The sequence below is a fragment of the Fukomys damarensis genome, unplaced genomic scaffold, assembly GCF_012274545.1.
Source record: "Fukomys damarensis isolate Sample0158 unplaced genomic scaffold, DMR_v1.0_HiC HiC_scaffold_12, whole genome shotgun sequence".
Taxonomy (NCBI): Eukaryota; Metazoa; Chordata; class Mammalia; order Rodentia; family Bathyergidae; genus Fukomys; species Fukomys damarensis.
The window spans coordinates 34317470-34339508 of NW_022900924.1; the positions used below are offsets into that span (position 1 = coordinate 34317470).

The 22039-nt window shown below is 35.7% G+C and overlaps 1 pseudogene; it reads left to right on the top strand.

Moving 5' to 3' along the window:
- Window positions 1-10714: 10714 nt before the first annotated feature.
- Window positions 10715-10871, top strand: LOC117285788 (annotated as a pseudogene).
- The last annotated feature ends 11168 nt before the right edge of the window (window positions 10872-22039 follow it).

The following is a 22039-nucleotide window of genomic DNA, read 5'->3' on the forward strand; positions in this document are numbered from 1 at the left end:
GTATGATCTCATTCTTTGGGGCTGAGATGTCTAAAACAGGTTTCAAATGGCTAAAATCAAGATGTTTGAAGAACTTGTCTCTTTTGGAGGGCACTAGAGTATGATCTGTTTGTTGACTGTTCTAGCTTCTGGAGGGCACTCATATTCCTTGGCTTATGGCTGTATTACTCCCACTTCTGCTTTCACTGTTACAGCTGGATGTCTGACTCTGGATCTCCTGACTTCCTCATTTTGTGGCAGTGCCCTTTGCACCCACCTGAATAATTCAAAGTGATCTTTTTCTCTCAAAATACTTAATCAAATCTCTAAAGTTTCTTGTCCATGTAAGAACATGTTCATGGGTTCTAGGAATGAGGATGTAGCCATGTTTGGTGGAGTCACAGGGCTATTTATCGCAGTGTCCTTTACTAGGGACCATGTGTCTCTAAAAACTATGTGCTATGATTTGCAAGAGAAATATTGTTATAATTGTATATTATAAACAGGGTAGTGTTCATTTATATGTGGACTCAGGTAATCAAACTAATTCTGCTTAATCCTTTCTAGTCCTTTTCTTCTTTCAAATGTTTGGAATAAAGTAACTGAATATAAGGATACTATGCAAGGAATTGGACATGATAGATTATTTTGATTTTTCCTACCATAAATCATTTTAGTATTCATCAGTGAAAACTACTCCAGAACCAGTATAGTCTAAAAGAGGAAGCATTGTGGTGTATTTCATTTTGTATGTTTGCATTACTTGTTTTAGGAATTTCTTGGCTATGGTCCAGTGAATAACACACAACATGTGTATTGTTCTTGTTTTCTCTATCCCTTTCTAAGCCAAGTCAAATCTTGTCACATGGTCCCCAAATTCATGTGCTGCAAAGTTCATCCCCACTGAGATAGTGTTGGTAGATGATATCCAGTGGGCAGTATTTAGGTCATGAAAGCTCCAGCCTCACACATAAATTAATGGGGTTGTTATAAAAATGAGTTTGCTGTCACAAAATTAAGTTTTCAATAATTGTGAGTTTGACCTCCTTTCATTTATTTTTTCTCTTACCCTTCTGCCTTCTGCCATGTGAGGATGTACCTAGGAGGCCTTTGCCAGATGTCTTTGGTCTGTCTATACTGCAGACCTATATGATAAAGTTTCTGTTCTTTTTTTAAAAAAGAGTACATATTGATTATATAGAATATGAGGTTACATTGTGATGTAATGGTTACATTGTGACCTTTTCATACATGCATGTAATATACTTTGTCTATATCCATTGCCCTCCATGACTTTTTTTCTCCCTCTTTCTTCTTGTCTAATAGTCTCCCTTCTACTTTAATGTCACTTCATCCCTACCTAGAGTCCACATACAAGAGATAATATCAAATACTCTGAGTCTGGATTATTTGGCTTAACATGATTTTGCCTATTTCTATCTATTATCCTACAAATGACATAATTTTATTCTTCTCTATGTAGTATTCCACTGTTCATATAGGCCACATTTTATTTATGTATCTATCAGCTGATGAGAACCTAGCCTGGTTTTATAAATTGGCTACTATGAATTGTTTCACAGTAAACAAGGGTAGTTATTTTCCCATTACTGGGACAAAATACCTGGTATCTACAACCTGAAGGAGAAGTTTAATTGGACTTATGTAGTAAGGGGATTCTGTCTGTGGTTAGTTAACTCCAAGGCAGAAATATGGTGGTGGAAGTGAATGGTGGAACAAAGTTGCTTAGTTCATAGCATCTGGGAAGCAGAGGGGAAGGGAACAGTGCTAGAGAGGAAGGGGTGAGAGGACTAGACATAAACCCTAAGGCCATGCCTCTAGGATCTACCCAGACACACCCAGAAGTGTACTCTACCAATTCATTGGGCAGATCTAAAACCAACCTGATTGACATTTTACCCTAACTGCCCCACAGATATCTCTATAGTATGCTAACTCTAATTTCTTTGGGTATATATGGAGGAGCGGTACAGATGGGTCATATAGTTATGCCCTGTGACCTTTCTGGTCATAATTAATTTGACCTAATAATTGTAGTAGATCTGTCACTCAGTCTCAGGTATTATGTTACAGCAGCACAAAAATGGACCAGAAAAGTCTTGAGAAAGAAGTCTTTTTCTGGACATGACACTTGAGTGTTCATTATGGTCCTTCCAAATGTCCTTTCTAGTGGCTTGTTTTGAAGCTGACATTCACTGAGATTCATGGTTCTATGCTTAGATCCTGTCCAGAGGTTGTTTCGATCCTTCAATAGATGGTGCATAAAGGGAAATTAATGGGTTCCATATCCTTGATAATGTTCCTAAATACTGCATACAGAACTTGAGCAGTAGTAATTTGACAGGAGAAGTTACCAAAGTAATGACAGCTGTGGTGGGAAATAGAGTGCAAGTTAGTACAAGATTTGTCCTTTCTCCTTGTTCTACCTGCCTTCTAAAAAAATTTCTGCACAAAAAATGATGAAACAAAGAGAGCTTGCTTTGGGTTTCTTACTGTTACGATATTTGATTTACTTAAATCTTAGTAAAATGCCATTTCTTTAACACATATTTTCACTTTATTATGAAATCATTGACGTGGAAAAGCTATTTTTATTATAAAATGAAGAAAACAATATTTTTCTCAATAATTATACAAAGTATATTTTATTTCCATGTTTCTAATTTTTAAACTGAAATGATAGACATTTATGATAAAATGTTTTTTAAAATTTACTTACATGGAAAAATTCAACCCACTTTATGTGGGCCTCTTGTGCAAATAAGCCCTTAAGCAGTCGAATATCATGAAACTTGGAATTCTTAGGACATTGTTTAGATTCTTCATAAAACCCCCAATATTTATCTCATTATTTTCAATCAAATAGCTCAGAATGTTTGCTGTTACTTAGGCATTATACTACAAACTAGCACTGAAAATATAAATAAGATATAGACCCTACCTGCAAGAATTTGTATCCACATTCTATTGAGATACAAGTGTAGCAGTTCTGACCAGTAGGAACACTAGGTCCTGCCATAGGGAAAGCAGACAAGAACAAATGAATTCAATATAATATGGGGTATGTGCATAAGTAGAACTGGATAACCTAAGAGCCAGTCAGTAATCAGCAGCATCAGAGAATTGAATGGCATGGGCTAATCACAGTCCAGAATGTATTTCTCTTACAAATCCAGAGGATAAGCAATCTTAGTACAGTCACAGGAGTTAATCAACCTAAAAACACAGAAACAATAAATAAATTCTGGACACTAGTGAATAAATCATTGAGTATGTTCCCTTGTCATAGTCAGAATGTTCCTCTCTTTCATTATCATTCATCTTTACCACTATCAAGAATATTTTCATATATTCTAAATAATAGTCCTTTGTCTGAGGAGCAGCTGGTAAAAAACTTTTCCCATATTGTAGATTGTCTGTTAGTTCTGTTGATGGTTTCTTTTGCAGTGCAGAAGCTTTTTAATAAGATGAGATTCCAGTTGTTGATTCTTTCTGCTCGTTCCTGTGCTACTGAGGAATTGTTCATAAAATCTTTTCCTATGCCAATGTCTTCAAGAGTTCTGCCTAACTTATCTTCCAGCAAGTTTAGAGTTTCTGTTTTAATATTTAGATCTTTAATCCACTTGGATTTTAATTTAGTGCATGGTGAAAGATAAGGATCCAGTTTTAATCTTTGGCAGATTGAGATTCAGTTTTTCCAACACCATTTATTAAAGAGGCTATCTTTCCTCCACTGAGGATGGTCAGCTCCTTTGTCAAAGGTGATGTAGCTGAGTACATCTGGATTCATTTTTGTGTCTTCCAATCTGTTCCACTGATCCTAAGATCTGTTTCTTTGCCAGTACCATGCTGTTTTTATCACAGTGGCTTTTAGTATAGTTTCAAATTGGGAATAGTTATACCTGCTACCATGTCTCTGTTGCCGAGGATGGCTTTTTCTATTCTAGATCTCTTATAAAGAAATCAAAACAATTAGCCCCCCAAATATAAAGACCCAATTCAAAAATGGGCAACTGAAATGAACAGACATTTCTGAGACAAAAAAGGAAAAACAGCAAGCAAATATATGAAAAAATGTTCCACATCACTGTTCATTTGAGAGATGCAGATGAAAACAACACTGAGATTCCTTCTCAACTCAAAAAGAATGGCTGCTATCAAGAAATCACACAATAACAAATGTTGGCGGGGTTGTGGAGAGAAAGGAACACTTCTCCATTGTTGGTGGGAGTGCAGACTGGTGCAACCACTATGGAAATCAACATGGAGATACCTCAAAGAGCTGGGACTAGAGGTTCCATTTGACCCAGCCATCCCTCTGCTGGGTAGCTTTCCAAAAGAATTAAAGGAATCATATCACAGAGATATATGTGCACCTATGTTTATAGTGGCACAGTTTGTAATAGCTAAAACTTGGAAACAGCCCATTTGCCCATCCGTTGGAAATTGGATAAGGAAGATGTGGTTTTCTATAAAATGGAATACTACTCAGCTATAAAGAATGAGAAATTCAGTGAGTGTGTTATTTCAAGTACTAAAAGAGAACAACCTCCAACCTAGACTGATGTATTCTGCAAAAGTCTCTTTCAAAATGGATGGGGAAATAAGATACTTCTATGACAAAGAACACCTGAGAAACTACATGAATACCAAACCAGCACTACAAGCAATTCTAAATAATATACTAGAAAAAGACAATGAAGGGAACAACACCATGAGGCCCAACAGAGCAAATCAAATAGGCAAGTCAAGAAAATAAAAGGAGAAGGTGAAAAAGTAAAAAGAGTCAACAAAAGGCCAAAAACAGGACAATAATAAGTCAGTATATATCAGTTATAACCATTAATGTTAATGGCCTTAACTCACCAATCAAGAGAAATAGACTGGCAGAATGGAATAAGAAGCAAAATCCAACAATATGTTGTATACAAGAAACACACCTAGTTCAAAAAGAAGCCCATAGACTGAAAGTGAAAGGATGGAAAACAATTCTCCATGTGACAGGAGCTCAGAAAAACGCAGGGGTTGCGATCTTATTTGCGGACAAAGTAAATTTCAAACCAAAACTGATTCTAGTATTATAGGTGTAGGACAGTACTGTATCACACTTTTGGGAATGTAAAATATCGTGTACCTGCTTTATGATATGTAGTAGTGATCGTGCTTTATCAGAGCTATTTTCAATGATGTTACTTTAGAATGTTCTCTTTCCAGATGATGATTAAGATGTTAATAAAAAAAAAATGGTGCCAGGTACCACAACAGCAACAGAACTTTGCTGTTTCCTGGGTATTATTCTTTTCTTCATTTTTTTTTTAATGGAGTGTGCTGAATGTGTATAATTTTGTTCAGATGACTGCAGAACCTGGAAAAGCTGTTGCTGCTATTGATGCATAACATACTGCTATTATTGGTCTTTTTATATAAATATACATATATATGTGTGTGTATATATTTATATATTTATAGAGGGACATAGTTTGAATTTTTGAAAGCTTTAATTGTGCTGTCAACTTTGGAAAAAGTTATCCCAATTTACTGTGTTGAGTTGGCATTGTACAGAAATTAACAGCCATATTGGTCTAGAAATGTTAATTTTTTTCCATTTGTACAGGGGTAACACACTGTATTAAATATGTAAGGTCATATCTACGTGGATTTGATTACAGAAACTAATATTCTCTAGATAATGAAAAAAAGAATAATATAAGACTACAAGAGCAAGAAGCAATTTAAATATGTTCAGGGAGCATTTTCATCTTCAGAATTAAGGATTATTTTAATTTTACATCAGTGTCTTTTCTATTTTATTTTCTTTTTAGTTTTATTTTAGGATTCCCTGTTTTTAATGTTCAAACAGATATTTCTTTAACTGAAATACCAAATAGTTTCTCTGGTGTGAAAAACTATAGCAGTACACAAGATCCTAATGAGATAATTAATAGTGTGAAATAGGAAGTAAAGGGATAAAGGTGTAGGGAAAGTGGGAAGGGTGGGGGAAAGATAATAAGGGAGAGGAAAAAAATATGAGAAACTGAAAAAAATGGAAATAAAGTGTTTGTAAATGGGGAGGGGAGGAGAGGGTGAAGGGAGGGCAGGGACAAGGGGAAAAAATGTGAGTCAAGACCTGTCATGTAAATGTACAGGATCCCAATTATGAATGTAACTATATTGTATACCTACACTGTACCAATAAACTCAATAAAAAGAAAAAAAAGAATGAGAAATTAGATTCATTCATAGGAAAATGGATACATATTGAGGATAAACTTCTAAGTAAAATACATAAGTCGCACATGTGTAAATACTGAATAGTTTCTCTGGTGTAAATAAACTATAATAGTACATAAAATCCTAATGATATAATGGACAATGTGAAATAGGAAGAAAGAGGCTAAAGGTGTAGGGAAAGTGGGAAGGGTAGGGGAAAACTAATAAGGGAAAAGAAAAAACATGAGAAAATGAAAAAATGGAAATGAAGTGTTTGTAAAAGGGGAGGAGAGGAGAGGGTGAAGGGAGGGCAGGGACAACGGGAAAAAATGAGAACCAAGACCTGTCATGTAAAGGTACAAGATCCCTATAATGAATGTAACTGTACTGTATACCTAAAATGTACCGATAAACTCAATGAGGAAAAAAAAGAGAATATTTTTCAAAGGCTTATATAGAGCTTTTTAAGGCTTTGTATTTACTCATTTCTTCCCCTCAAAAACTCATGAGACAGAAAATATTATTTTTACTTTATAAATGGCAAAAAAATAACATATAGAGACTAACTTGCTTAAGATCCAGTGGCAAAAAAAAAAAAGAAAGAACGAGGATTTGAAATTAATTTGATTCTAAAGCTTGAGCTTACAAAATTCTGTGTTGAATTGTTCAAAGAATCTTTGGAAGAAATTGATAAAATAATTTTTTAAATGTGTGTTACTGTTATTTGCTAAACTAGAAGTGGCTAATTCAGGGAGATATTGTCTCCACAAATTATGTTTTATTTTAAATAGTCTAAGCTACAGAGAAACCTTTTTTCCTGGAACTTGTTTCTCATCCCGCCAGATATGCCTTTAATAAGAAGCAGAAAAATAAAGGTGTGAACTAAGGGGAAATAAAAGAGACATTTAAATGTTGTTTTAAAGTCACATGACTGGACATATGCAAATTAGTGAATGCACCATCATTTCAATACAGCTGGTAGTATAAGATCTCCCCATGATGAGTGATAGCATATGTTGATAAGAATAAATTTACTTTTTCTTATCTGAAGATTTGTCTGACAGATCCCAGTGCCATCCCTCTCTGAAAATGATTATGATTCCATACAGAACTCTTTCATTTCCTTGTGTATATAAAGTTTTTGTCTTAATTGCAGAGCTAATGTTATTTCCTGTTGTAGCTATTAGTGTTAATCTCTATGTACAATTTTCTTATTACAGTAAAGCTTGGCTATCTGGAGATCAGGCATCCTAAAACCTCAGGCTCTGATCCAGATATGAAGACAAGTGTAGAAAACATGCACATACAATATCACCTCTGTTTTCTATCATGGTGACTCATTTTCTGAAGATGCTTAAACAAAGGAACAAGCCAAAATAAAAGGACGATCCCCAGATTACAGTCCCTCATAATAATTGGTTCATTTTTCAAGAGAACAGAAGAAAGAACACAATCTTGCTAAAATGAGATTGTGTGTGTGTATGAGAAAGTAATATTTAGCGTGTAACAGGATACATAGAAATGAGAATATAGAAAATCAGAAAGAAGGCAGACAGCAAAGGAAATAAATGACATCTGATTTTCTCACTGACCTTTAGGACAATGAAGATCAGAAGAGGAGAAGCTAGTAATTTAATCAGTAATACTACTAATTTTAAAAGTATCACAATGCCAAAGAGGCAAACAGACCAAGAAAGTCTACAGTCAAAAAATATCTAGACGATGGAGATGAATAGGGAGTTAGAAAAAATGCTCTATCTTCAAGTGGCCAGAGGCCAATTTCAAAATCAGTATGAAGTTACAGGGCAATGAGAATAGAAGCAGATGGAGACCTGAGACAAAGGAGAGAATGGTTAGGAGAACTGTTTATAAGTCAGTAATATTTAATATTTCATTTTTTGTCATCGGCAACATTTTCAATGATGGGTAAGAATGTTTTAAAGTCTCCTGTACTGGGTTAACCTGCAGACTCAGTGATGACTAATTGTTAATGAAGTCATTGAGCGGTAAGGACATCAGATACTCAAACCGGGTGAGCAAAGTTGCAATAAAAAGACAAAGTCAATTATAAGTGTTCATTATGCAGTGATAATGATGGGAGGTTTCCTATACCACAAATTTCCTTTCCTAAATGTATAGTATATCAAGATATCAATATGTGTGTGTTGCATGTACATGCCTATGTGTGCTTTTAATAGTTTTTATTTATTAACATTGAAAACTTTGACAACTCCATGCCTGTATATGTCATGTTGAATGTAGTGAGAGAAAAGTATATGGTCAAGTTATGTTGAATTTATTACAACAAACCTCAAATAAGTTCTTAAACAATGTTGCAATAACATTATCTATTCCTAATATAATTACCTTTACACCTCCAAAAATAGGAATCATCTGAATCTTTGCTGCACAAAGCAAGGGTTCTGAGTCTGCAGCAATTCTGTGATACAAGGAATGAAAATGCAGAACAATATGAAGAACCTCTGGCTTCATGTGTGACTTCATGATTGCAATTCTGGATTTTAACTGCATCGCTAGTGGTTTATATACACATTTAGCTTTGGGAATCACTGATCTTCTGATCTTTCTTTTCGTCATTCTTCAGTACTCTTATGGTTTAACTAAAGTCTCCCCCCTCAAAATTCCCATGTATTTGGAAGGAGATTGAATCATGGGTGTTCTATGCCCACCAGTGGATTCATTCATTGACACAGTAAGCAGCTAAATGTTCTGTTATGAGGAGGAGTGATGTTGCAGGTAGATCACTGGGTTTGTGATCTGGAACAGTGTATTCTTGTCTCTGGCTCACCCCTTCCCTCTGCTTCCTGACTGCCATGGGATGAGCAGCTGCTTCTTGCCCAGGCCCTTTCACTGTGCATTTCTGCCTCGGAACCAGCCTTAGACCCACGGACTGAAACCAAGACCCAAAATACACCTCTCCTCTTTAAGTTGTGGCTGTTGTTTACTTGGTTTTGGCAATGAGAAAATGAGGGAGATGATAATTCTGTTCAATTTAGAATGGTTTGTGCTATTCCCAAAGCATAACCAAGCACATTTGTGTATTAATGTTTCTGCACTGTCTACTTCTGTCTCAAATTCTCTTTCTTCAAGTATCCGCATGGCTAAATCCATTATCTCCTCAAATGAAATCACTTCACTGAATTCTAACCTGATCCCCCTCCCAAGTAAGGTTCTCAGCCTTCTCACACTTCCCTACTCCTTTGATGCTTTCTGTGTTTTTCCGCTGCACTCACTATTTTCTAACATACTGTGTCACGTTCTTCTATATAGCTACTTACCATTTGCTTTTTTTTTTTTTGTCTGCTCTCCTTTGAACATAAACACAAGGTTCTTTGACTCTTCAGTTCACTGATATATCCCAAAAGCCTAGAACTTTTCCTGGTTCTTGGTAGGAATTCCATAAGTGTTTATTGAATGTGTAAAAGGCAGATGCTGTGGAAAAGAACTGCCTGATCCGATGCCCAATGCTTAGACTTCCGCTTGAGGCTGTCATTGAATGCAATTGGGTTGAATAATCCTCAGTTATACAAGGCACTGACTTGTACAGTGTGAATGGTGAAATCCCTGTTCACAACTTCCTTTTGTGTCTGGTAAGGCTGTATCTACAACTTTTCATTTACTTCTGTTTTCCCCATACAGAAAGCTACACAAAACTGCATAGTGCTTCTCTAATCTTTTCTTCTTTCCCTTCCTGGAGGCCCTGGGGCTCTGTGATATAGATACTCTTTTTCCTTCTAATATTTTTCTCACAACATTCTCTCAACTTTTTTCCCCCATTGAAAATCAGCTGTCCCCTTGGTGATAACATACGCTGTGAAGTACTTTCACTTGGGAGTTGTTTATCATTTCACAACCCATTTACATTATGTGTTGTCCAGTGGTCTTTGTTTTCATGAGCTGCTTCCAGACCATCGCTCCTTTTCTGTACCTGCTGCCGCCCTGTTCTTATGCTACGTCACTTCTTCTCTCCTGTTCTGCATTGTTAGTTAGCCTTTTGATCATTCCCTTTCAGTATTTAATACCTGGCCACTCAGTATTCCAGGATTCACAGCCTTCAGATATGCAGTTATCTTCTTCCCTCGTCCGCTTCACCCAGCCAGTTTCCATGGTCACAATCCTGACTTGAATTTCCTAAAACTGCTCCATGTATGAAGTTACTAATTCAAATATTTCATGCTGAGATAAGGGTTTCTTACCTTCAACTTAGCTGTTCATTGACTTCCACTATATGTTTTCTGACCTCATTAGAATTTCCAGATAGCAGCTCTCTCCACCCTCCCATCGTATTCGGTTGCCAATCTTATCTGTATCTTGTGTAAAGTCCATTTGTTCATAATTTTTATCACCCTTTTGTCAATAACCTGAAATCTTTTATCACTCACCTGAACAGACTACACACCTGAATAAGCCAAGTAAATGGCTTTTCTGTTTTTGAATCTTGCCTGAGAAAACCACCCAAAATATTTTGAAAACTGAAATATATATTGCTTCTCAGTCTTCTGACTAAGATCAAGTGTAGCATCTAATCAGTGAAATATCTGATATGTACCCTAACTGATAACAGTAAATTAAATGAACTTTTGGAGGAGGGTACAGAATAGACCTGGTGTTACAGTGCCTCCAGGAATGGTAAACTGTTCTTCATTAAAAAATTGGAATTTGTGTTCATCGTGAACTGATCCTCCAGGACTGCTTATGAACATTATTAAGGTTTTATACTCGGGTCACTTTTTATTCCCTGCAGAAATCATTTCAACTCTCTGAATATGTTCTTCTTGCTATTTAAGAGTTGATATTGCTTTCCATTTCACCAAGAAAAAAAAAAAGAAGTAAGATATATGGCTACCTTAACAGGGTTCTTTCTACTTTTCCCCTAAAATGACTCTGTCTCCAATTAGTATGTTTTCAAATGCTCCTTTATTCTCTTTGCCTTTTGGCAGGATTTATTAAAATTTTATGTAATTTTATTTCCATCACTGCTCCATGCAAAGCTCTATAACATCAATATTACTTATTGCTGTGTCACTGGAACATACAACGTATTGGGCACATAAAGTAAGCATTCAATGATTAAATGTCTGCATGACAAATATACTATGTACCATAAGTACAATAACAGCCACTCTATGTTGGGTGTCCACTTGTGCACATTACTTCTTAATAAGCGTATCAGATAGACACATTTGCTCCTGTATTACAAATGAAAAAAATCAAGGCTTCGTGAAGTTAGGTCACAGAGTGCACTCATGTGCATGGTGGATGTGAGACATAGATTGTATCACAGAACTACTTACTTTTCAGTATATTATCCTGAAGGTCTTCATCTTTTAGTTTGGAGCATGTGGAATTACACACCATCGTCTTCCTTGAGAAGCCTGTAGTCTGGTATAACAGTCAAGCTGTATCATTGCTGTAGCATGAGATGCCTGGTAAGACATCAAGAAAAAAAGGTGGTTAAGGAAACACACATATGAAAGGTCCTATCAGACATACGGAGCTGAAAACAACAGTGAAGCAATGAGTTCTTTTGCAAGCAAAGACTATTTCTCTGGTAGTAAGCTTAGTCATGATACATTCTAGAAGGAATACCTCCTTATAAAATGCTTTGTGCACAAACAGCATGTAAGCTAAGTGTCTCAGAAAATTAATTCTATATCAATAATTCTGTGGAAAAAAGAGATCTCGAAAATAATAATAAGTAATAAATAATACATAATAATAAGTAATAATCTTGGAAAAAAGCCAAAAAGGCAGAAAGAAAATTTGAACACATTGTCCAGGCACTGGCTAGATATGACAACAAAGAGCTAGGAAGCCATTAGAATTGAATAAAACTGGTTCTAATCTAGCCCTGCAACTTCCTCACTGTGTGGCTTCTGAAGGTTAAGTTATCTGCTGAAAATCATTCCAATAACAAATAGTCGTGATGATAATACCAACCTTTGGAGTCAATGCAATTATCATATGGTATGTTAACATGTACTTTGTTCAGCAAGTTTTCAATCAGTTGCAGTTATTATAAATCAATGAAATATATATTTATAATACAGATATTCTTCATTCTAGCTGTTTATCAGAAGCATTTAAAAAAATTATGTCTAAAGATTCTGAGTCAATATAGTTCCAGGGTACTACTGAACAAGCATTTGTATTTTTTTAAAGTTTTGTAGGTGAATCTGATTCCCAGCCAGGGCAGAGCTACACTGTAGCCTCATATGTACAGGAGCAAAAAGAGCAATTGTTTAGCAGCTTGGACAAGTATGTTTACAGATACTGTTTCATAGTGTATGAGATTCCATGAATCTGAAGTATGGCCAAAGATGGTATGTTGAAGATATGTCTAGATCATAATTTGGAATATATTATTCCCAGTTCTACTTCATATTAATGATTCTCCGTGAACAAACTTGAAGGTCTGGCTCAAACTCACTGGAAGGGCAAATAATTTCTATGAACAAATATTGACTCAATTATATGACGTTTGAGAGGATACTGTCAGGATGAGCTCAGAAAGCCAGATTTTTCTACACCAAGCACGACTATGTGATATTTTATTTTGTTTTCCTTTTTCGTTTTTTTTTTTTCAAGAGCCATTTACACCTGAAGTCTACAGAAAGTGAAAATAAACAGGCAATTCTATAGGCAACTGAAGCAGGAAGCAAAGTCAGGTGATATAATCAACTAATACAGATTCTATGTTTTCCATATTAGAAAGGAAGTTTTTGTGAGATTGGACTCACAATAAACTTCTGTGGAAAAAAATGGACTGAATTGCCCTTTCATTGCCAGAAATTTTATAATCAGCCTTACTACGATAAAGTATATTTTAGAGGGCCCCAAGAGGAGTTGAAAGGCCCATAGCAGAGTAGATGTAGAGCAGAAAGTCCCTTCCCAGGCAGAAAGCAGCTGAGCCCGTTATTTTTTAGAGCATTTAAAAAAGAGCACATCTTCTTAAATGCGAAGATTCTGCAGATAATGGAGTAGCTACATAATATAGAAATAACATCAATAAAGCTTTGAAAAAATCTGGCTGCAAGGAAGCTCTATCCAGGGAATTTGACAATTCTCTACCGCTAAAATTAATGATCATTCTGATCTAGTATGGGGCACAAGTGTGGGATGCAGAAGGGGTCAGCAGATGGCAGCACCAGGTGCTGAGGAAGATTCTAAATGGCCTAAAACAGAACTATTTCCTTCAGCAATCGCTTGACAAAGGGTTTCAGGAAGAGTGCACCTACAATGAGCACATTCACATTTTGATATCATTCATAGATAGTTCTATTACTACTAATGACTCTCCTACTAGTCTGTATACAAATAGATGACTACTTTTAAAAATTTCTTCTTTGCTGCATAATGTTACACATTCTACATGTGCAGTCAGCTGCTGAACAGTTGTACAATGTTGACTATTATTTTTGTTATATTTAAAGATAAAGAGAAATTGACTCTGGTTGGGAACATTAAATGTTATAAAATTCAGTAAAGGTATTGGTAGTTTTAAGAAAATATCGTTATCCCAGAACTTTCAAGCATGGAAAATATTTTTAAGAATCTGGAGAGCTTCTCACCAGAAAGTTGAAGTCTCCTGTGATGATGACATGAAAGTACTGGAAAGGAAAATCTATGAGTCATCTTATCAAAATATTCAGCAGAGGGGAAATTGCCAGGAGGTCAGTGGGTGACAAAGGTAAAGAAGAATGGTAGCAACTTTTATGAATCAAATGAAAACATACTTTTGCACTCAAGAGAAGAAGTATTATATCGAGGTGGTGGTGAGGTAATTTACATCTCCTGTGCTTTGTGGAAAAGGCTTTGGCTATCTGAACAGCCACTATCTGACAGTTCTTCAGGAAAATCTATGCCTTGATTTGATTTCTGTTGGTGAAAGAAATTTGAGAAGACAATGAGTGGAAAAATATAGATGATTATGTTTATCACAGAACTAGTATTTTACAGAGCACTAGGACAGACTGATAGTAACCTCAACTTGAAAGAAAAGGAGAGCAAAATGAAGAAACCACCTAGTTGTGTAGGGGTAGTGGAGTTGAGAAATTCTTCTCCTACTATCTTGTCCAGAGATTTCAAGAATGGAAGGGGAGGTGATATTTTTTATGCTAATCATCTATGATGCTACATCTTAGAAAAATAAGTGAGGTGATTAGACAACATGTAGATGAGATATTTTTTAATTACACTCTTCCTGGTTTTAATTGATTGGGTTTTTATGATGAATTTTTCCTATACAGTATCAGAAATTGGCTCTTGAGGTTTTCAGTCTCTAGGATTTAACCCTAGCTCAACCCTAATGCTCAAGCTATTAAAAGTTGAAATTGCTTGAACAAAAATAGTCTTTAATTACATATCTTAATGGTTTTGGTTACCCTTCAATTCTTACCTTGTTATTTCATTTAAACTCTATACAACTCCATATCTTGTATATTATTAGCCTAATAGAACAATGTGGCCAAAATAGCAATTTCAGTAAGAAAAGGCTGAAGACCTAACTAACCATTTCTCAACAAGACAAGTGTACCTGTGGTGGTGTTCTACACAAAGTCTAATTTAGGGAGAATTTGGGAAAAGTATGCTTGTTGTCATGTCAACAGTGAGCTATCACATCAACATCTTTGGAGAATTTCAAGTTTTCGATGATTGGGAAATATATGCAGGACATTGTAATGCAAATTTTTGAAATAATAAGCAATAGTTTATTTTCATACTCAAAAAATATACTGAGATAAGTATGAAGGCTGAGAAGGCTATATACAGCTCTTGTGTCACTGATGCTAAAAATGACAATAGTTTTAAAAGTAGCAGTACCAAAATCCAATGGAATTATATAGAAATCCAGAAGAAAGTGATTTTCTGAAGTGGAAAAAAATGTCCTTAGTCTTTAATTTGGTAGCTAAATTTAAATGGTTTTTTCTTTTCATCACGTTCATCAGTACTTTTTAGGTATGCAGTACAGTTAAATTCATCATTGGAATCAGACCTTTATACGACACATCTTGGTTCTTATTTTCCCCCCATACCCCTCACCTCCCTTTAGCCCCCTTCACTGCTTCCCTATTTACAAAACTTTATTTCCATTTTTTTCTTGTCTCATATGTTTTCTTTTCCCTTCTTTCCTTTCCCCTACCCTGCCAACTTCCCCTACTCATTTAGCCCTTTTCTTCCTATCTCACATTATCAATTATACAATTTGAACCTTATTTACACTTTTAGTTTTTCACACCAGAGAAACTACTTGGTATAAGACATGTGTCTTATTTATTTCACTTAAGAGTATGGCCTCAATGTGCATCTATTTAGCTATAAATGTCTCTAGTTTCTTAATCTTTATGGCTGAGTAGTACTTCACTTTATAGAAAAAACATATCTTCTTTATCCAGTCTCCAGTTGATGGGCAATTGAGCTATTTCCACATTTCATTTATTACAAACTGTGCTGCTATAAAGACAGGTGTGCATATATCACTGTGGTATGATTCTTTTAATTGTTTTGGAAAGATACCCAGCAGAGGGATAGCTGAGTCAAATGGGACTTCTAATCCTAGCTTTTTGAGGTATTTCCATATTGATTTCCACAGTGGTTGCACCAGTCTGCACTACAACCAACAATGGAGAAGGGTTCCTTTCTCCCCACAATCCCACCAGCATTTGCTGTTGGTTGATTTCTTGATAGCACCCATTTTTCTGGGGTGAGGTGGAATCTCAGTGTTGTTTTCATCTGCATCTCTCAAATGATGAGTGGTGCTAAACATTTTTTCATGTATTTATTTGCTACTTTTACTTGTTTTTCTGAGAACTGTCTGTTCATATCTGATGCCCATTTTTGAATTGGATATTTACATTTGGGGGGTCTGATTTTTTAATTTATTTATATATTCTGAATAGTAGACCTTTGTCTGATGAGCAGCTGGTAAAATATTTTTCCCACATTGTAGGTTGTCTCTTTGCTCTGTTGATGGTTTCTTTTGCAGTGCAGAAGCTTTTTAATAAGATGAGATCCCAGTTGTTGATTCTTAGTGCTAGTTCTGGGGCTACTGGAGATGTGTTCATAAAGTCTTTCCCTATGCAAATGACTTCAGGAGTTCTACCTAACTTATCTTCCAGCAACTTTCAACTTTCTGTTTTAGTATTTAGATCTTTCAATCACTTCAATTTTAATTTAGTGCATAGTGAAAGATAGGGGTCTAGTTTTAATATTTGGGAGGTTGACATCCAGTTTTTCCAACACATTTTTTGTCCATTGAGGATGATTGTCTCCATTTTCAAAGATGAGGTAGCTGAGTACATGTGACGTTGTTTCTGTATCTTCCAATCTGCTTACTTTTGTGCAATGCTTTTTCTGCATCTATTGAGATAATAATATGATTTTTGTCTCTGACTTCATTAATATAGTGTATTACACTTAATGATTTACATGTGTTGAACCATCCTTGCATCCCTGGAATAAATCCGACTTGGTCAGGATGATCTTTTTGATAACCATCTTTATTCTCTTTGCCAGTATCTTATTAAGAATTTTTGCATCTATGTTCATTAGGGAGATGGACCTGTGTTTCTGTTTTTTGGATGGATCTTTCCCTGGTTCTAGAATCAAAGTAACACTTGCTTCCAGGAAGGAATTTGGAAGTATTGCTTCTCTTTCAATTTCATTGAAAAGTGCAAAGAGTAGTGGCAATAATTCTTCTCTTAATATTTTGTGCAATTCAGCAGTGAAGCCATCAGGTTTTGCTTTATTGGTAAATTTTTAATTATGTTTTCAATTTCACTGATTGTGATTGCGGTGTTTAGAATTTTTGTACCTTCTGCTTTCAATTTGGTAATTCATATGTATCTAGGAATCTGTCCATTTCTTTTGTGTTTTCCATTTTATTATAGTAGGTTCTTGAAGTAGATATTGATGATCCTCTGGATTTCTGCTCAATCTATTGTAACTTCACCTTTTTCATTGCTAATTACATGGATTTGAGCATTTTCTTTCCTTTTTTGATAAGGTTGTTTAAGGGTTTATTGATCTTATTTATTCTTTTAATAAACCAACTCTTTGATTTGTTGAATTTTTGTATCGTTCTCTTAATCTCCTTTCCATTGATTTCTGCTCTGATCTTTTAATTTCCTCCTTCTCATGAGCTTTGCATTTCTCTTGCTCTTCTTTATCTAGGAGTTTAAGATTCAGCATTAGGTTGTTTATTTTAGCTCGCTCTGTTTTCCATTCACTGCTATGAATTTCCCACATAGAACTGCTTTCATTATGTCCCGTAGATTCCTTATGTTGTACTGGCATCATCATTTATTTGTAAAAACTGTGTAATTTCTTCTTTAATTTCCTCTGTGACCTATTGGTTGTTCAGAAGAGTGTTGTTCAATTTCCATGTGTTTGTGAAGTTCTTGCAGTTTCTTATGCTGTTGATCTCCAGTTTAATTGCACTATGGTCTGATAATATACATGAGATTACTTCAATTCATTTGCATCTACTTAAACATCTTCGATGAGATAGTATGTGGTCTATTGTGGAGAATGACCTATGTACAGCTGAATAGAATGTATATTCTGATTTTGTGGGGTGGAACACTGTAGACAAGCTATTAATTCCATTTGTTCAAAAGCTTGGCTCAGTTCTAGTATTTAATTGTTGATTTTTTTTTGTCTAGATGACCTATTTATTTGTGACAGTGGGTTATTTAGGTCCCCTACTACAATTGTTTTAGTACTTATTTGTTTTTTTCCCTTCATATTTATTTTGTACAGTTGGATGCATTAGTATTTGGTGCATATATATTTATGATTGTCATCTCTTCCTCTTGGATTGTTCCTTTACAAGGATGTAGTCATCTTCTTTGTATCTCTTAATTTGTCTTGATTTGAAATTTACTTTGTCTGAAGGTAAGATGGCTACCCCTGCTTTATTCTGGGTTCCTGCCATATGGAGAATTGTTTTCCATCCTTTTACTTTCAGTTTATAAGTTTCTTTTTGAGCTAGTTAATTTCTTGTACATTGCATATTGTTGGATTTTGCTTCTTAATCCATTCTTCCAATCTATTTCTTTTGATTGGTGAATTGAGATCATTGACATTGATGGTTATAACTGATGTGTATTGACTTATCATTGTCCTGTTATTGTCCTGCTATTGGCACTTTTTAAATTTTTCCCTCTCTTCCTTTAATTTTTTGGCTTGCCTAATGAATTTTCTCTGTTACACCTTATGGAGTTGTGACCTTCATTGCCTTTTTCTAGGACATTATTTAAAATTGTTTGGAGTGCTGGATTGGTATTCATGAAGTTTCTCAGATGTTGCTTGCCACAGAAGTGTCTTATTTCCCTGTCAATTTTGAAGATAGTTTGCAGGATACATCAGTCAATGCTAGAGGTTATTTTCTTTTAGAGCTTGAAATTCCTCGCTCCAGGTTTTCCTTGACTTGAGGATTTGTGTTGAAAAGTCTGCTGTGATTCTGATGGGCTTTCCTTTGCATGTGATTTGTTTCTTTTCTCTAACTGCTTTTAGTATTCTGTTGGGTTTCTGGTGTAGTTTTTTTTTTAATGGTTGGTTGAATTCCTATATGCCTCACTTATCTATATGTCAAGTTCTTTTGGGAAGTTTTCTGTCATTAATTCTGTGAACAGTTTTTTTTTTTTAATGTCATTTGTACTTTCTCCTGCTTCTTCATGAACTCCTATCAGTCTTATATTGTTCTTCTTTGTGTCATCTAGGAGCTGCTGGATAGATTTCCAATGGTCCTTTACTATTATTAAGAGATTTCTTTTTTCATGGTCACTGACCACCACTCTATCTTCTATATCAGATATTCTGTCTTCAGATTGGGTCAGTCTGTTGTGTATACTTTCAATAGAGGTCTTTATCTCCTGGAGTGGAATTCTATTTGAATCTGATTTATGGTTTCTGTTCTTTCCTATGTTGGGCTTTCATAGTTTCCATTTCTTTCCTATGCTGGGCATTCACGGTTTTCATCATAGTCCTGAACTCATCTATGTTTTTTATCTGTTTTTGTTCTATGGTCTTTAATAGTGTCTATCATTATTCTCACCTCTCTCTAGTTATCTGGGAAATGATTTCTGTTTTGAATTTTTCTAGAGCCTCATTCATCTGTTTTATTATTTTCTATGCTATGAGTTCAGGGTGTCCTGGTGGTTGACTGTCAGACTTTTCCACTTCGTTCCCCCAGAATTTGCCTTTGGTGAGCTGGAAATCCATGTTTATACCTTGCTTAAATGTTTTCTTCTATTGTTGTTAGTACTGTCCTTAGTTTAATTCCTGGGTTAATACTCGATCTTCCAGATACAGCTGGTCTTAACTTCAGAGTCTCTAATGACTCTGAGACACTCTCATTTTCCTAATACCAGGAAGGACAACTGATTAGATCAATCACAATACCTTAGCCCAAGTGATGCAATCAGCAACACAATAGCATCAAGCATGGCTTAGAAATCGACAATTTGTGGCAGTTATTAATCTATCACCTTTAACTGTGTGAAGTAAATTAAAATCGAGGACCAGCTCAAAGTATATTCATAGTGAATAAACTCTTCAATATATCAACTTCATTCTTGAGGATGGGGTCTTCGTAGGAGCTGGGAAGAGAGGAATAGATAGGTAGAATGATAGGGAAAGCTTAGATGTGAGGCCAGAGGACACAGGAAGATCATGCAAACTCAAGGAAATAGTTGAAGATAAGAGGGAAAGACATAATGAAAGATCAAAGACAAGAATAGAACAAATGAATAGCAATAGAGATGCTAGAAACTGTACTCACTTTCCTTTGAAACTAATGACAACCAAGAGAATGAAAAAGAGAGAAGAAAAGAAAAAGAAGGAATAATTCCAAATTAGGGTAGAAACAGGAACAAAAAGGGAAATAAAAAAAACAGGGTGGAAGAGTGAAAGATTGAGTTGAAAGAGAAAGAAAAGAGAAAACAAGGAAGAAAAAAGGAATTTGAAAAGTGTGAAAAAATTAAAATTAAAAAAAGAAAAAATTATTTAAAAAGTAAACAATAAAAATGAAGGGCCTCCTTCATGGTATGTCTCTCTTGTCACAATAGACAACATGGGCAGAAGTGTGCAGATCTAAGTCAATTAGTCTCAGCAAGGCATCAGAAGGCCCCTGAAATTAGGCTGATTTCTGGTTGCAAGGTCGTGGTTGAGCTCCCTACCTCCTGAAGGGTTGAACTCTGCAAGGTTGTACTGCAGGTTCCAGCTGCCCTTCCCCTGAGGCTAGTCCATATTCTTATTGGAGGTGGTGATCCCTCCTACTTACTACACTGGTCTGGTGTACCTTTATACTAGAGATTATCTTTACTTTTCCGTTGGGCTTCACTTTTCATTAAGGAGCCTGAAAGAGGCCCTCTTTCTGTTGTTCACTTCTCCTCTATCTTCTGGAACTCTGGACAATGGCCTTCATGACCTTCTGTGCCTCTGTGGTGTGGACTCAGGTACCAACACAACCAGGAGCCCAGAAGCAGAGGGGTGGGAGAGAGCACTGGGGTGATGCTGCCAGGGAGCCTGTGTGGCTTCTCTCCTCACCAGTCTGTTCAGCTTATAGGTCATGGGCCCTGGGGTTGGGGTAGCAGCCTAGTGCCATGCAGGTCCAGCACTCCTTGGAGGCCTGGGGCAGTTTTAAGTTTTATTATCCAAGAAGTCATTCAGCTTTAGTCATTATAAGATCTTTATGAGAGAAGTAAAAGCTAGAAAAACTGGTCACATTGAGAGAAAAGCAAGAATTTCATCAGGCCTAATCTGTCATCATCTGTAGTGTAGGGTAGAGGTTTTTTTTTTTAATCCATCTTGCAACTAAACCAGGTGTTTTCAGCTGCACTCATGAAGTTGCTGTCTGCAGTCCAGTGACTGAAGACTTTTATTTTACAAAATTTAGAGTCTAAGTGGAGATTTCTACTCTTTGAGAGATGGTTTCTCCAGTCTGAAACCTTGCCAGTAATCTTTGTCTTTGGCACCCATTGACAGCATTCATGGAAAAGACCATACATAATTTCCAAAAATTCTTTTCTCTTGCCAAAGCTTACATTAAGCTTTCAGCAAATTAACATTGCACTGCATTTTTCTAAGCTGCTTGTGTGCACTTAGCATCCATCTCTCATACATGTACCTGATCACAGGTGAAACATGCTCATGTCATGTCTTTGGAAAGACCCATCCCTACTTGGATTTTAGGATTTTAGTTGCCTAGCAAATTTAGCTCTCTGATGGTGTTACAAATTAGTTATGATCTGCAATTTATTTGGCATTTTCTTATTCTCATGGTAAAAGCAACACTCTTTCCACATATCTACACCTCTGGCAGAAACACCTAGCCCTGTTACTTCTCTTAATCCTTAACAATTACTACCTTCACTTTCCCTGATACATTTTGGTTGAGGCCCTTAATAATTATCTTTATCTAAAATGTAATTATGTTTTACCTATTTTTAGTAATTATGATTCCTTCCCAGGATTCTTTGTCATATTTTTCTGTTCTTGATTTGTATCTGGTTGCATTTTTCTCTTAATTTTTATTTATTACGGGTGTCATTTCTTCCTCTATCTCTGGCAATATTAAATATACTCATGTTAAAGTGATTTTTAGATTGCTTTGTTATTTTCAGTTCAGTGGAAATGAATTCATCTCTAGGAATGCAGTTTTTGTTAATTGATTTTCTCAATAATAGTTTTTTACTTATGCTTTGCAATATTGGTTTGCAGCTTTTTTTCTGACTAGTAGATCTCTCTCTCTCTCTCTCCCTCTCTCTCTCTCTCTCTCTCTCTCTCTCTCTCTCTCTCTCTCTCT